Source organism: Macrosteles quadrilineatus, unplaced genomic scaffold (assembly GCF_028750875.1).
Source record: "Macrosteles quadrilineatus isolate MER2022 unplaced genomic scaffold, UCM_ALF_1.0 Scaffold_4__1_contigs__length_99947679, whole genome shotgun sequence".
Taxonomy (NCBI): Eukaryota; Metazoa; Arthropoda; class Insecta; order Hemiptera; family Cicadellidae; genus Macrosteles; species Macrosteles quadrilineatus.
In genome coordinates, this window is record NW_026542597.1 from 97,986,164 (window position 1) to 98,001,615 (window position 15,452).

The window sequence follows — 15,452 nt, forward strand, 5'->3', positions numbered from 1 at the left end:
TAACCCATTCCTCTCGCCTTCTAACAGATTACATAATCATATTAGTAAATTGACACTGAAGTCTGCTCCATTATCAGTATTAGGCTACATCCCATTATTCGGGTCATTAACTGTTAATTGATTTCGATATTTGGCCAATTGATTGATTACTACAGGAGGCACTGATCAAGTTAATTGTTGCAGTGATGTGGCTAAATTAATAGGGACAATCTTTATTGGAGCAATACATTCTTTTGCTATACAAAAAACCATAAACTGTTTTGTCATTTTAACTGGTACATACTCGGCTTTATATGGTGTTTATAAATTGCTTTATTTGGGTGTTTACGAATTTCGTGTAGGAACGGTTACAGGTTTATAAAGTCACTGTTTTGAGTGTTTTGTAGGATACAGTAGCAGATTTTTGAATACATCAAATTTTAATTGTCAATCTATTCCGAAGAATATTCGTAACAACACTTGTGTTAAAATATTTTAATTGCATACGCTTTGTTTACTAACGGTCGTGATTTATTTTATACCAAAGATCTACAACTTTTTATTTTTAGCCGCAAGGATAATATATAGGTATTAAAAATTGAATAGCAGTCTTTTAGATACAACTATTTGTAGAATATCATCCTCAAATTTGAATTTAGATATATACTTTTTCTATTTAAAATGTATAACTACTTTGAAATATGTGAACATTAAACCAAATAAGTATACAGTACTATGTAAAAGTCTGTGATGTTATTTTGTTTGAGGTGATGCAACTATTTAACTAGACGTGGAAGTAAAAAATAGCAAGTAAAGAGTTTGTGGAATAAGCTGCACCAAGAATACCACAGACAAACTTAACACGAACAATCAAAACTGTTGTGAAAATACTTAGTTTCTATTCCTAATGAAAGCTGTGAACTTTATGACATCGAAACAATTAACAAGGGCACTTAATGAAGCTGTGTACAATAAATTCCTGGAAGTTGACCTCTTGTTATCGTCTGTGATAAGGCGTGCCGCTCTGAGATGATAGCCAGTAGCGCGCGTTCGTTTGTCACAATGTCACGGGTATTCTCGCGTTAGTGTGCGTGCCGTGTGTGTTTGTGTGTGTAAAAGTGTTTAAATATCCAATGGCATCGTCTCGAACCAGGAAACATCCCTACGAGCTGGCCCGTCAGCTGGTGGAGGATCATTGGCAAAGTATGTTGAAAATTGTAAATTTTTTATAATTTTTGTACACATAATTGATAGGCTATAACACTGTATATCCCACTTTTGTAGTAATGGACCATTGTTTGTGTATACTAAATGGCTTATCGCACGTCGTTTTAACATGTAAAAATTTGAAAGAGAAACATTTGGCATCACTAACATTTTCCCTTTAGCTCACATTTTAAATTGTTCAAATCAACATATAACTAGGTGTACAATGCAGTTGTCTGCTTGCAATATTGAGCGGAGCTTGTTTACCAAAGCCCGTTGGTCCGATTTGTACCATTTCATATTTATACCTTCCCATGGTTGGTTACTATGACTGTGCTAAATTTCGTGGAGATCGCTTCAGCCAGTCAGGAGGAGTATTTGTAAAACAAAATCAGGAGTAAGAGCTTCCATCCGCTCAAAAAAGAATGTGGTATTTGTATGATGATAACTTGTACCTGTATCATAAGCTAATTTGTTACTGAGGCATTAGGTGTTAAACTCGCGCTCTTGTTAAGAATGTCTCCCATATTGCTATAATGGACAATAAATTGATTTATGCAGTTCATTATCCGAGCACAACAATTAGTTTCGCATAAGCAAAGGATATATTTTCATTACGATTGAATAATTCAATAATTTTATTGTATGCTTTAAAAAATGGTCAGTATTGAGTCCATCGTATTAACAAACCAAAGTACTCTTTGAATTAATGTTATTTTACATGGGTGTGGTTTTACTTAAAAATGACATTTAATAATGAATCACAGTAATATCTTGAATATTATCATTGGACGTGACAATGCAAACTTGATGTGATTTCAGTATCAAGTAAACATGGCGAATGCTATTTTCTATTTCTATCTAAAATTTCGCCTATGAAAGATAAAAAATTTAGAAAAATCTTTCGCACTTAAAAAGAAACTAGAAAAGAATTTTAGTACTTCAAGAACAAGGCCTCGTGCATTATCTAATTGGGCAGCTTTATATTTTTATTTTGTTGTAGTGGAAATTAATGAGAACCATGATAGCCTACAACCAGAATATTACTATTGACTTCAAGTAAATAATATTAATTCGTATGTGGAACCGTAAAGAAATGCAATGAGCATGCCATCGGAACTTTTGCAATTTTCTAGCACAGACAATAAATAACCAATAAGAATACGTTACTTAATAATAAAAAGTTACAACTCTACTCTAGCTTGTGCTTCTAGTCAGCTTAAAAAAAAGGCCTTCAATAGTTTGACAACAAGCTACAACGCAGCTGTGATGTGTATTGCATCACCTGTTTCTAAGGCGTATGTTTTATCTCTGCCTTCGAAGCCAGAATGTCAGCAAACCGATACTCATAGTTTTAGCTAAGGGAGTATGTTTTATCTATGGTTTTAGTAAAGAAGTTTTATTCTCTGAGTATATAAACCATTCATGTTTTAAATAGAAAAAAGTCTAAAATAATTGCCCGCCTGGCTTATTGTGGTTTATGTTTATGTTCTTTTGACACTCATTCGTTCCAAACAGCGTCTGGCTGTCAGTTTAGTAACAATGCTGTCCACCAGGCGCGCAACAATCGCCGAATTCCTAACAGTCTTTCTTTTTCTTCAGTGCCGGAAAGTTGGTAAACCGTTCGTTTCGCTTCTGCTATTGTCGGTTTCGGTTCGCGTTCGCGTCGCGTTTGTGTTTATGTGCGTTTTTATAGTGAAATTTCGAAAATTTTGAAGTGTTTTTTCGTGAAAATGAGTGCTGAAGTGGTAGTGGTAAAGTGTTGTGTGTGAAGTTAAAGTTTTGATCTGCGCAGCACCTGTTGAACCACCGTTCTGCTGTGTTGCCAATCTCTCCAACTTCAGCACTAATTTACAATGGAGATTGTTTACATTGGTGAGAGAGTAAATATTTTGTTGCGAAAACGTTGATTAGCCTAAGTAGTTTACCTTTTTATTTGCTTAATGAGTGTGGCCAGAATCCCTTAGACCTTAACCGTTACCGGTACTTAAAAAATTGATAATTTAACAATCATAAGGCCAGGTGCTAGTTAGTAGGCAATATGACCTTATTATTAACATTTGAGAATTAAACATATCCAGCTTATACCAATTAACTTATAAAGTTATGTATAAACCAACAGCCCAACTTGTTATGAAACACTTTACGGTATAAATCTACCTTAAAATTGAACTCTAACACGAAAAAAAAAACACGGCAAAAATATAACAATAGTGGTAACTTATTTAGTAGTTACCCTACTACACAATACAGTGAAACACCATGACTTCAAAAGTTATGGTAGGCCTAAGTTAGTCAATGATAATACAATACAAATTAAGGTTATATTGTATAAGCCAATACTTGGTACTTAGCCTTAGCCTTGTATGTTAATAATAAGTTAAACTTATTAACCATTAACTTAAACAAGGGTTAAAATATTAGGCCTAACTACTTTTTTGGGTCTACCTAACTTACATTATCTAATGCAGCATTGCCGGGGTAAACGTTGACACACATTATTACAAGTCCAGTGACCAAGATTGTCTTATCTGGCAAACGTAGGTATTTACTATTGTACCTAGTAAGCATGTTCGTTCACTTACTGAATCACTTTTAACTTGGTCAATCAATTTAAAAACCTGAAAACGTAATAAGAAAACTTTCTTTATTTTATAGATCCAGTAAGTTGACAGCGACTCAATTTTTTACCTAACTCGAAATCTATTAAATGAACTCTTGCCGGGTTATAATAAGTTAATGATGAAGAATAGTAGGGCCTATAGCGCATAGCCTACCAAGTAAATTATTCAACCTAAAACCCCCTGTTAAGTAGACTACATGATTCTAGGACAACTTAACTCGTCCCTTTATTACAGGGTTGAAGTATTTTTTGGCAATTGTATTAGTCATTTTGTTGATTTAACATTAAAAATTACAAACTCCAATACGGTACATGTATACCTTTGATAGCTAAACGTAGCCTATGTAAAAACATTAATTAACTTGATTAATTATACCTACTGTCGCATAATAGGCTAAATGCTAACATAAACTTAATAAAAGTCTGTTAGGGAGAAGGCTTATGTTTAACCTATGCAAATAGGTAATAGGCCTAACTAATTCAAATTAGCATGAGCCTCAGTTAGGCCTACATACAAATGGAGACTATTAGAATGTAATTTCTTTAGCAATTCAAAATAATTTCGGTCCACGTATAAAGATATACAAATTTGTCTATGGTAGCCTATAAACAAAAATTTACACCAACGATGAAGAAGCGATTAAGCAGGGGTGCCCATCCCCCCCTAGACTCATGACGCACCCCCCCCCCCAATTGAGCAACAGCCCCCCCCTTAAATGATGTACACAACCAATGAGAAACATTATTCCCCCGCCCAGCACTATTTGTAAAACTATAAAAGAAGTTTTATAATTTTTTTTTAGATATTTAAAATTCAAACCCAGTTAATATATGTCAATAAAGTTATAGTTTTGTCTGTACATTGTTCAGAATTATACATATTTTGGGTTATTTATGTTTTATACATTGAAGAAGCTGAAACATGTCTTATATCCATTTATGTCCGTCTGTCACGGCCCAGAAGGTTTTATGCAGCCTACTCATGGCCTACTCTGAAGAAAACTAGAGAAACTAGAGTACCGATTATGATTCTAATGGTTTAATTGTATCCACAGGATTGGCGAGAGAGTCCTTAGAGCCATTAAAATATGGCCTCACTATTTTGGAAATAAAATAACGGACGATCAAAAATACAATTTTGTGTGATTTTTATAGTTTATTTTCTCCATGTTTACTACATACGTCATTTTTTATGAAATACTAATAATCTGTTAAGAGAACACGTCATATATGAAATTACGAACAGCTGTTTTGATAAAGATTCCTTTTCCTAGCTGTCACTGATATGTTTACATAAATGTTCTTTAATAATACTGTGTAGGCCCTATAACCATTTCCGATCACGTTTGTAAGCAAATCCAAAACCAAGTGAGATTAATAACCGTGTGGCTTTGGGTTACATAACGGGTTTGATTTATCACGAGTACTAATATGTAACTGTAAATTAAATTAAATAACTAGCCATCATCCAGGTCGGGAACCGGAGATTCTGTGTGTACAAGTTGTACTTGAATTTTGATTATAGGGAAAAGAACGTGAATCAGTGTTGTACAGGACTGGAAAAATTATCTTTCTATATAAATAAAATTAGAGTTTTATAAGTCACCTCAATTTAAGGAATTTTTTATTGCCAGAATATCCATAACGAACTGTCAGCGTCTTTCTCGATATAACGATCCCCTCTCCCTCCCTTTAGAAACATCACAGCTCCTTTGATGAAAATGAAATGGAAACAACGCTTGCGCCAACAATCGTCTGCTCCGTTATACACTTCTGTCTGCTGTGCGCTATGTTACAACAGATTTCAGATACAACAGCTGGGGAATGATGACGATATAATGCTTAGTACACTGTGATTGAGTGATAACCATGGTAACTTTAGTAAGGCTGTGATTGGCCAATGAGTAGGCCTAAATATGGCGACTTGTTGAATTTGTGTATGAATTGAAGAGAAACCTATTAAATGAACAGAAGAACAAAGAAATAGAATAACAAGATTGTTCTCGTTACATTCTTTTTTAAGAGTGTTTTAACTATCTCTAAATATAATTTTACACTTTTTTATTACTTATCTATAAATTCCTATGCTGTGATACAGCACCTATCGGTAGCCTATCTGTCTATCATGAGCAGTACCTTATAACACTTTCTAAAGGTTCCTTTAATATTTACGTTATTTATAGCAATGTAATGTTTATGGCTAGTGATTAGTTGAGTTTGAGTTAGCTACAATTTTAAACGTTGCCGTTTGTACAAATGAACCAAGATAAATGATTTGAAATTTACAATAATAATGATTGTGCAATATTGAATTTCGTTTATAAAAATGTAAATCGTGACTTAATGGATGTTTACAGCGTTTTAATGAGTTTTTCATCTGTTTTTATACTATATTGGATTAACCGTATTTTGTATCCCCCCCTCTCCATATTAACTCAGGTAATCGAGTATACACAATAGTGTTAAGTATTGTAGCCTATGCTACTTGCTACTTGATTGTATTTTAACGAGCTTTATGTCAACAAAGCGTTTTGCTGTGCTTAAGTCGCGGTCTTGTAGCTGGACGTGTCTGTACCACGCGTTATCTTTTATCTATCACAGCAATTGAGCCATCCCGTGCGCTCCCTCTCTTAGATCTCACGTCTTGCTAATCTTAAATAATAACTTTCTACACGAATCCTAAACAATCCTAAAATCCTATTTTAACTAATTTAATTCAATAATATAACTATTGTCATTAATTATCCACTTTCTATCTGGCAATTTCGTAATGTATTTTGGATTGTCGTCACGTTGAACACTGTTGCAATTAACTTAAGCCCCCCCCCCATTTGAATTTTTGAGCCCCCCCCAAGAATTTCAATGACGCAGTCTGCGTCACGGCCCCCCCTTGTGGGCACCCCTGGATTAAGTTACAAAATGTCAGCCAACAAAAAATCAGTTTACACTAAAATAGCCTGCTCGAAAGAATCAAACAAACTTGGTACCTATGCCGATTTTTACGCGAGGAGAGCGAAGTCTTGCTCATCTCATCAGGCAAACCCCTCGGTAGGCCTACAGAGAAATGCAGTACAGCGATCCAGTAGGATAGCTGCTTGGTTTAGTCTAAACATCTCAATTTTTACCAGAAAAGGGAACAAAAAGATAACACCTTAAAACCAGTCACTCAAGTATGTTACTCTGAGCTCCAATCAATTGAAAATTCGGGAAAACTTCTTTGAAGCAAAGATATTTACTACGAAATTCCAAAAATACCAAAGTGCGAACTCTTTGTAATACTGTACCACCCGACCTACTGTACACAATGCGCCGACACGCATGTTACCACGCTCATTTGGCGCTTGGTTCACCGTTATTTGCCTACAAAGAGCTTGGACCCTAGCAGTCGCCATTACACCTAATCTGTGTAACCAATGCATGTCCACACAGAAGGGTTAAAATTGCTAGTGTCGGTGTTAAAAAGCAATAAAATGTGTTCATTGGCTTTTTTTTCTACCTTCGCAATTTTTTTAAGAGTAGCCTATCCAAATTTTGGCTAGAATAAGACTGCACAAGGAAGCCAACTTTGTCGGGCGACTGTAGGAAAAATAGTTTTTTTAAATCTCTATTTTTTCTACTTGGTGGTGTTCTATGACTATGTGGTGTCCTATGTTTCCATGGTAAAAAATCGGTTCTTTCAATTATTGCTCAAGAAATACAGTACCCTGTCAATTCATTTTTCTTTTTTGGTAAAATATATCAAATTGCCCAGGCTTTCTCGATTTTTTACATTGGAATAAAGTACGAATGTAAATTAAAGTAGCAAATATTTAATTTCAACCAAATCAGTAAATGTAACCTATGCGTTTCGTTGAATTGGAAAATAAATAACAGCAATTAAATTATACAGCTGATCAAAATGTAAACAATTATGTTCTTCATAAGGATAACATGGGAACTTTCAAAGCCACTGGGGCAGAGCGCAAGGGGCTTTTTCGAAAATGTAAGGCCAGTTTGCAAATCTACGCGACACGCTCTTTCCAATGAGACGTCAATGGATAAAATCGGTTAAGAAATGGCGAAGGAGTTCAACCGACAAAGTTTCATGTAGCGTATTAATTATATAGATTTGAAAAATGCATGACACTCGGTCAAAACGAAATAGGTTTAGGTTATATTTTACGTGGAAACAAAATTTGAATGACGTGTATTCTTGCCTTGCAAATTAATATCTGAACAGGTTACAGGTGACATGGCACTCAACTAGTTGCAGGACTTATCGTCCCAAGTGACTTGTCTTGTCTTGTCTTATCACCGTGTCACTGCGACGCGATGGGATAAGACCGATCTTCACGGAATTTTATCGAAGGGGGAAAATACTCGCATATGTTAAACATTTTTTGTGAGTGGGTTTGTTAACGTGGTAAATTAATTTCAGTAATGTATTTCTCGCAGTTTTAATTCGCATCCTAGCAGGTTGGATGTGATACGATCCACGACTGCACTTATCACTCTAAGTGACCCGTCTTATCGCATTATCTGCAGTGATTCGTCTTGTCTTATCTCCGTGTCACTGCATATCTTTAAAGAAGGGAAAACTATGTTTTAATTTATTTTGTTTTATAGGGTTTGTTAACTTGGTTGTGTAAATGCGATGACGTATTCCTCGCAGGTAACAAGTGACCACGACTGTAGACTTATCTCGCTTCAAGTGACTCGTCTTATCGTCTTATCTCCGTGTGACCGCGAGGCAATTTGCTTATCACTGTGGCGAGCCTTGTTTGGTTTCCATTGCTCCGCGCGAGTCGCGACCCTTCGCAAAGTGACACCCGTCCATCGCTCATACTTCGCAATTGATTGATGGACTCTGTCATGGTAATGGTCATCGTGGCACGCTCTGCTCTCTCGCTGGTTGAGTTGCGTCTAAATATTGCCCATACAGTCTATACTTTTCAAAGTTCGTGGTTTTGTTAGTTCTTTTGTAGTTTTTTTTATATAGGCCCTACCGGTATGTACAGAAAAATGTATAACTTAAGTTAAATATTTTAACTGATTTTGTGTTGTGGGGTTTGGAGCTGTTTTACCCTAATCAAATAACATTTTGCAGTCTTACCAGTTTGGTTCAGTGGCTCAACTTATATCATTGACTACATTTTACCATAATAGGCTACTATAAGCATATTTTTTTGGTATATGTTCAATGCTTGTGTTTCATACTGAATCTTTTTTTTCATCCAGATAATATATGACGTTTCTAAAACGTCTTCATTGTATCGAGAGTCGAGAGTATTTATTCCATTGGACCTATAATAATATAGAAATAGGAACAGTGAAATAATGTTACTAATTGCTAATTGATTAAACTAAAATTAACTAAAAAACTGAATATCAATAGTAATAATCGGCAAAATACGTATAAGTGTGGAAAATCGGATTTTTTTTGTAAATCAACCACATGCATTAAAATGCAGTAAATAAATACTAAACAGTACAATACATAAGTACTTTTTCTGTGGTCCTAGTTCCACTTCCACACGTGCACTGCGGCGCGACGTGCTCACCCCGTGTTTTTGTTTCTTGTCAAATCGGTCACAGCACTCGCAGCTGGCCACAAAATTAGCGAGTTGTGCGGCGCGCGATTATGGCCACATCAGCTGATAGTTTATGGTCACTCGGCCAGATTGCTTCCGGCGATTAAAATTGGTTGACGTTTGGACTTGGACAGCACACCGCACGCACTGTGTCACTGACCACGACCCGAGCCGCTGGGGACAGTGGTAAGATTGATTACCGATCAGCTGATGAGGTGACGTCATTTCGATTCAACAGCTGATGTCTGTAAAGTGATTGGATGCTGGCCCACTACTAAACTGTAGTGGATAGTTCTGAATGATTGATTGATTTTTTGGGGAGAATGTTTTTGTTACCCGTAAAACCCATGCATTATTCATTGCATCGATTTTGGGAGAGGGTCAAACACAACTAATTTTAAGTGTAAGGTTAAATTACTATTGAGTTAAATTACCCAATGAACCCCCATCACCTATAGGCAACTGGAAACAATCTTTTACAATTGACGTGAAGCAGTTTGACCAAGAGCTACTACAGGTGTAATCAAAGAACAACTCTTTACTTTTGAAGAATCATGCATTTTAAAACTCAGTTAGAATGCATAATTTCAGGTATTTTCCAGGTGACAGTCTGAAATATTTTTTTATATCGGTGTTATTACTGTGGGACTACCTCTTTTACTAGGATATATACACTACAGTATAGAGGCTATGTAATTTAAAAAAATTAAAAAATAATAGAAAACGAGGCTTTTCTTATTTGGGATTTTTGTTCGGAAACATACGACGTGAAGTTTAACTTATTTAGCCTGTTTAAACCAACTTCCTTGACTTAATAGTAAAATGCACAATTTGAGAAGACCTATACCTCTGGGGTTGAAATGTAGGGAGATTAAGGGAAGAGGAAGTCAGTAACAGTGTTTGTGCTGCGGTTGTACTTCCACCATGGTTGTACGTATGCATGGCTCGTACGTAGGCAGTGAGTGAGTCAAGGATAAAGTCAGCGGCCAATGACATCATACGTGCTGTAGTAGAGGCGTTGTTATTGGTGGCTGTCGCTTATTTGGTGCCAAAAGTATTGTAATTGTGGGTTTAATAGCACTAACTTATGTATGGAACTAACCCATACATTAAATACATCTAGATCTTCTACACTACGAAATGAGTTACTTGGTACCTAACTGTCGAATACTTTATTCTGTAGGTATTGAATCGGTTGCTTATTTGATTAAATTTTCTCGTTCAAGACCCATATAGTGAAGGATCTATTCACCTTTACAGAAGAAAGAGTTAGACTTTCTTCTGTGATAAAAATCGTGGTCAACATCTTTGAACTAGCGAAACAGCTCAATTCAAAATTGGTAAAATCGACTTACACAAAGGAAATTCGTCTACGGTTTAAGTACATTTTTAATAAAAAAATTAACCAATCAAATTATCTTTGAAGGACACAATATTATTTCAGTTATTACAGCTTATTACAATTTGAACTCTGTTATCGGTTACACCAAGATATTGAGCGCGTTAACTTAAAAAAAATCGTCTCCCATATTGGTATCGTCTCCTGCCCTGTTGGATAATTGCTTAGTGTTATTGCATAAATATTCTCGAATTTCGAAAAACAGGTTTTAAGTTTATTACAGTTGATCGAAACAATTAACCAATGCAATAATTGAAATAACCTTTTCGGCCCTTGGATCCACTTGATTTAATTGCAACGGAAGTCTTTTCCATATAAATTTGTAGGTTTGTTGCGACGGGAGGATTTTGCAATGTCCTAGTAATTGCTACCTATTTGATTTACACATTTAACGTCAACATTTCTTAAGCACTTGCCTCACTTAGTTATCGGGCTTTCATGAACTACCGGTACCGGTACCAAGAATATCTAAACAGATTAGTACAGTACGCTTTTGTATGTGAATTACGCTCATTTTCCGGGAAATACACTCGTAAGTACACTTCTCTCATAGATTGGATATTTACAGTTTAAATGTAGGCTATCTAGTGTTAACTGTACATTAGTGTGTGCTGGTGGCTGGTACAGTATTGAGGCGGCTGGCGATGGCGCTGTGAGTGCATTGTAGCGGGGAAAGCGACCACGGAAGTGTCCGGTGTCCAGTCGTCGTGCCGTATTTGGTATCTCATCACACCTGTAGAGGAACGGGTTGTTACCCGCGGGCCATACACTATTACACCATTACACCACTCGTGGGCATATCGGTATCAGCGGTATCAGTGGTATCAGTGCCCAAACACAGTTTTCTGGCCATCTAGCACGCCTTGGTGCTGGCGGAGCTGTTGGGCGTTTCAGGGGGAAACAGTTTGAAATGCTTCTCTGTCAGGTGGCTCAGTCTTGTGTCAGGTGATGTGACAGTTGGTACATAATGAGTGATGTTATACAGAGCCAAGGGAATCGACCCTTATTTAGAAACATGGTAAATAAACAATTTATTTTTGCATAATCAGTAGTTTGCAAATGGAACTCATCCACAACATGGAATCCCGTTCTAAAAATAATTATCTATAGTCGATGGGTTTACCATGGTTTACCTCATCTTTAAGCTTTATCACGTAAATAGGAATTTCCTAGTCTGATCTCGCAATGAGACAAGTAAGGTTGGTTGTTCCAACTAAGCAAATTTGGTAAACCAAGTTAATTAATTGTGGATTTCAGATATTTAGTAAGTTAATCGAGTATGTCGTAAAATTCTGATTGATTGCGCTGATAAAACTAGTAACAGGCTGTAGTATTTATACGGACATTAGTCCTAAAGTGGAAGATATCACTTGCAATTCCCTACACTGCTGTACTCGCACTGTGGTCTACAAAATAAAAACATGCAAAAATAAGTGCCAATTAAGTGGCATTTCAGAGATAGATTATTGTCGAAGTAGCCTAATATGTGGAAGTTATTCCCTGATAGACACTATCACGTCATTGGTAGTTTCTCCAGTTTATCCCATTTGAGTGTGGCGTAATCCACAGGAGTGGCAGACCTGTATAGTACACTATGACGTCACTAGCGACCCACTCAAATCTCGCGAGAGAGCAGCACGTGTCAGAGCGAAGCGAACTATTGTAATCCACACACAACTCCAATCTTCAGGAGTCGGCAAGCTCTCGATTGAAGAGACTCCCACAATTTTTTGTTTGAAGGTAGAGGACGAGAAAGATTGTTCTGTACTGATCGAGCCCGGTTTCTCGACCTCCGTTACACAGTCTCAATCTCGAACGAGTTCAATCCTAGGATATTGTCACTGCTTTGTCTCTTACTACTAGTTATATATAATCATGCTTCTAAAGTCATAAAATTGCACGCAATATCAAATCCTACAGTGTTAAACGATCACACTACGAATTTTCTTCTTGAAATCCAAAAAAGGATTAAGTATCTGGGAGCAACGAAAGGCTAGATGCGATTACCTGTAGAAGAAATCCGGTATTTTCCAATATTATATTTTACAGGACGACGCGTGGTCAGAGTCGACTCTTTGAGGTAACGCAGTTTCTAAAAGTGTTCGTGTGCATGTAAGAGCATAGCGCGTGATTTAAATTTAATATTATATCATTTTAGTACACAGTGTTTTCAGAGCTTTGTGCGGTATAAATTTACCGATTTCTGAACTAAAACATTATTAGGACCATTAAAAAAATACTTTAAGTTTGCCCTACCACCTTTTAATACACAAGACGTACAGTTTTACAGAGAAAATTTAGGGAAATTATAGTTAAAAGTTATTAAACATTACGTCTACCTATATAAGAATTAGCATGTACAGAATTGAAGAGGTCATATACGAGTTAGCTAGTTACTTATTATTCAGAACAACAGTGCAGGAAGTTGCGTGTATTTCGGCTATACTAGTGACTTGGCTGTGAAGTCAGTGGTTTTATGAGCTGTTGTAGCGATTAATGCCACTGGTGCAGCCTACGCAATAACTGCAAGATTGTCTGCAGTCAGCGTGTCATCAATCATGCTGCATAATGATGACTGCAAATATTTTACATTTTGTATATAAAGTAGTTTTAACTGTTCTACTACCGTATACTGTCGTTATGTATCTAGTAATGGATTTAAGGACGCAATTTTACATCCGCAAGGTTCAAGCCCGAAACAGTTATAACTTAAGTTTAGCATAAGCCTGTAGAGTCGCAGCATTATCACATAATTTTTGGGGATTGGTGGGATTTGAACGCGGGACCTTGTGGACCGAAGCCTAGCGCTCTACCACTAGACTATTTCTCTGAGTACAAAGATGTTCACGATCAATAGTATAGTAACCCGAGCATGAAGGTTCTCGAAAGTGTGACCAATCTATACAGTTATTGCAGGCGTGGTGCTAGATGAAGGCTATTATTGGCGCCTGTTGGTCTTTCATTAGACTAATCAATGGTTATAATGATTCTGGGCTATCTTTGGGCAGTTGTAAGGATTTCGCAACGCAAACTGGTTTTACTCGTTTTGCGTTGACACGAGTGTAACCTTGCCCACTATGTAGGTGAGAAGGTTCAGTGTGTCATAAATTTCCATTAATTAAATTAGTTTTGAAGTTGAACACATTTATGCATGTAAACATTCAGTGTTTAAACAATATAAGATTCATCATAGTTTTTCATAGCTATGTTGTCCTGAAGTAACAAGCAATGTTCTTATCGCATTCGTATGTATTGTAAACCAGTTAGCGAATAGGAGAAGAGTTAGCGAATAGGAGAAGCATGACATTTATGACTACATTATAGACTGTCAGTCAGCGGTGAAATGTGAAGTGTTTTCACCCCAATTTTATACTGAATATCACGAAACCAATCAATCAATTTGTTTATTGAACAAAAAAATGATACATGCATGTTATACAATAGGTGCAAAAACCATACAAGGTTTGTCTATATGAACTTTTTGAATTTGAATAATTCATTAAATTTGTAGGCTACATTTGGTCTAAAAATTTCTATTATTGGTTTGTCCAGTGTTATTATTGAGTCATTTCTATTGCAGAGTATAAGTGGGAACTCTTTATCATTAAAAAAAAAAATAATATAATACATATCTATCAGTTACCCACGTAGTTTCCAACTGCATGAACGATTAAATACATTCATTATTTCAAACACTCACACCTCATGAGATGGCTGCGTAATTTCTAAGTCTATGAATGTGTCGTACGGTCAACCAAATGTCAATTAGTCAAGTAGCTCAGTTAACTGGACGTCTCCGGTGTGGGGAATCTTCTCAGAACAGAACAGTTCACACGAGGGTCGGTTATCTCTATTATCAACTGCGCCGCTGTTATCTGTCAAACTGAGGTTACCTCTGACTCATCGCTCTCGTCTAGCCCGAGATGTGCTCTAAAAACTATGTCAGTTCTGAGATTGATAGGTGCAATCTGTAATGGGTCAAAATTATAGAGGGGTTAAGTTTTTATATTTATTATTTAATTATCAGTAGGCCTATTCCTTACCTGGTTGGTGATAGTGGTAAACCTATCATGGTAAGGTAAATAGGCTGTTCTAGGCCTATCCTAGGGTTGAAGTAGGGATAACCTCACTTTTGGCAAAATCACTAAAGACACTATTTTTGAGATTCACAAGTCACAGTATTGCATCGTTGTGTACAAAACGAGTGATAAACCGTTTCCGGGTAACCCCCATACCTAATATACACCTTTGGGAAGTACGGTCAAAGTTGTTGTTTAGGCTAGGGTGGTGAACCGCGATCACGAATACAATATCACGTACATAACATGCATACACTTTGTCGCACACTAAGCTACACGTCACGGGTGGAAATTATACTTTTGTTTAAACCAGCAATGATATTAAAGTTCCGCGTATAATTTCACAGTCGGCGTAGGTAAATAACAACATAACCTGTACCACTAGTCGGCTGTCTTGGCGTTGTGTTGCAACAGCGCCAAGTTTGAACTCGTGACGTCACCGATCAGCTGGGAGTCGAATCAGCTGATTCTCCATCCCTAGAGGATTAGGGAGGGGGGAAAGAGGAGATCCCTTGTGGGCTAGGGATGCGACGACCATTCTAATCCTGCGATTGCGAGAGTTAGGACGTTAGAGTGATTACTTTAGTGATTTTGCT

At 36.6% G+C, this 15,452-nt stretch overlaps 1 protein-coding gene across 1 annotated transcript in view; it reads left to right on the forward strand.

Annotated features, from left to right (window-relative positions):
• LOC128993190 (dystrophin-like) overlaps positions 1-15,452 on the forward strand; it is an 88,684-nt gene that overhangs the window by 28,798 nt on the left and 44,434 nt on the right. The gene's annotated exons all lie outside the window — the stretch shown is intronic.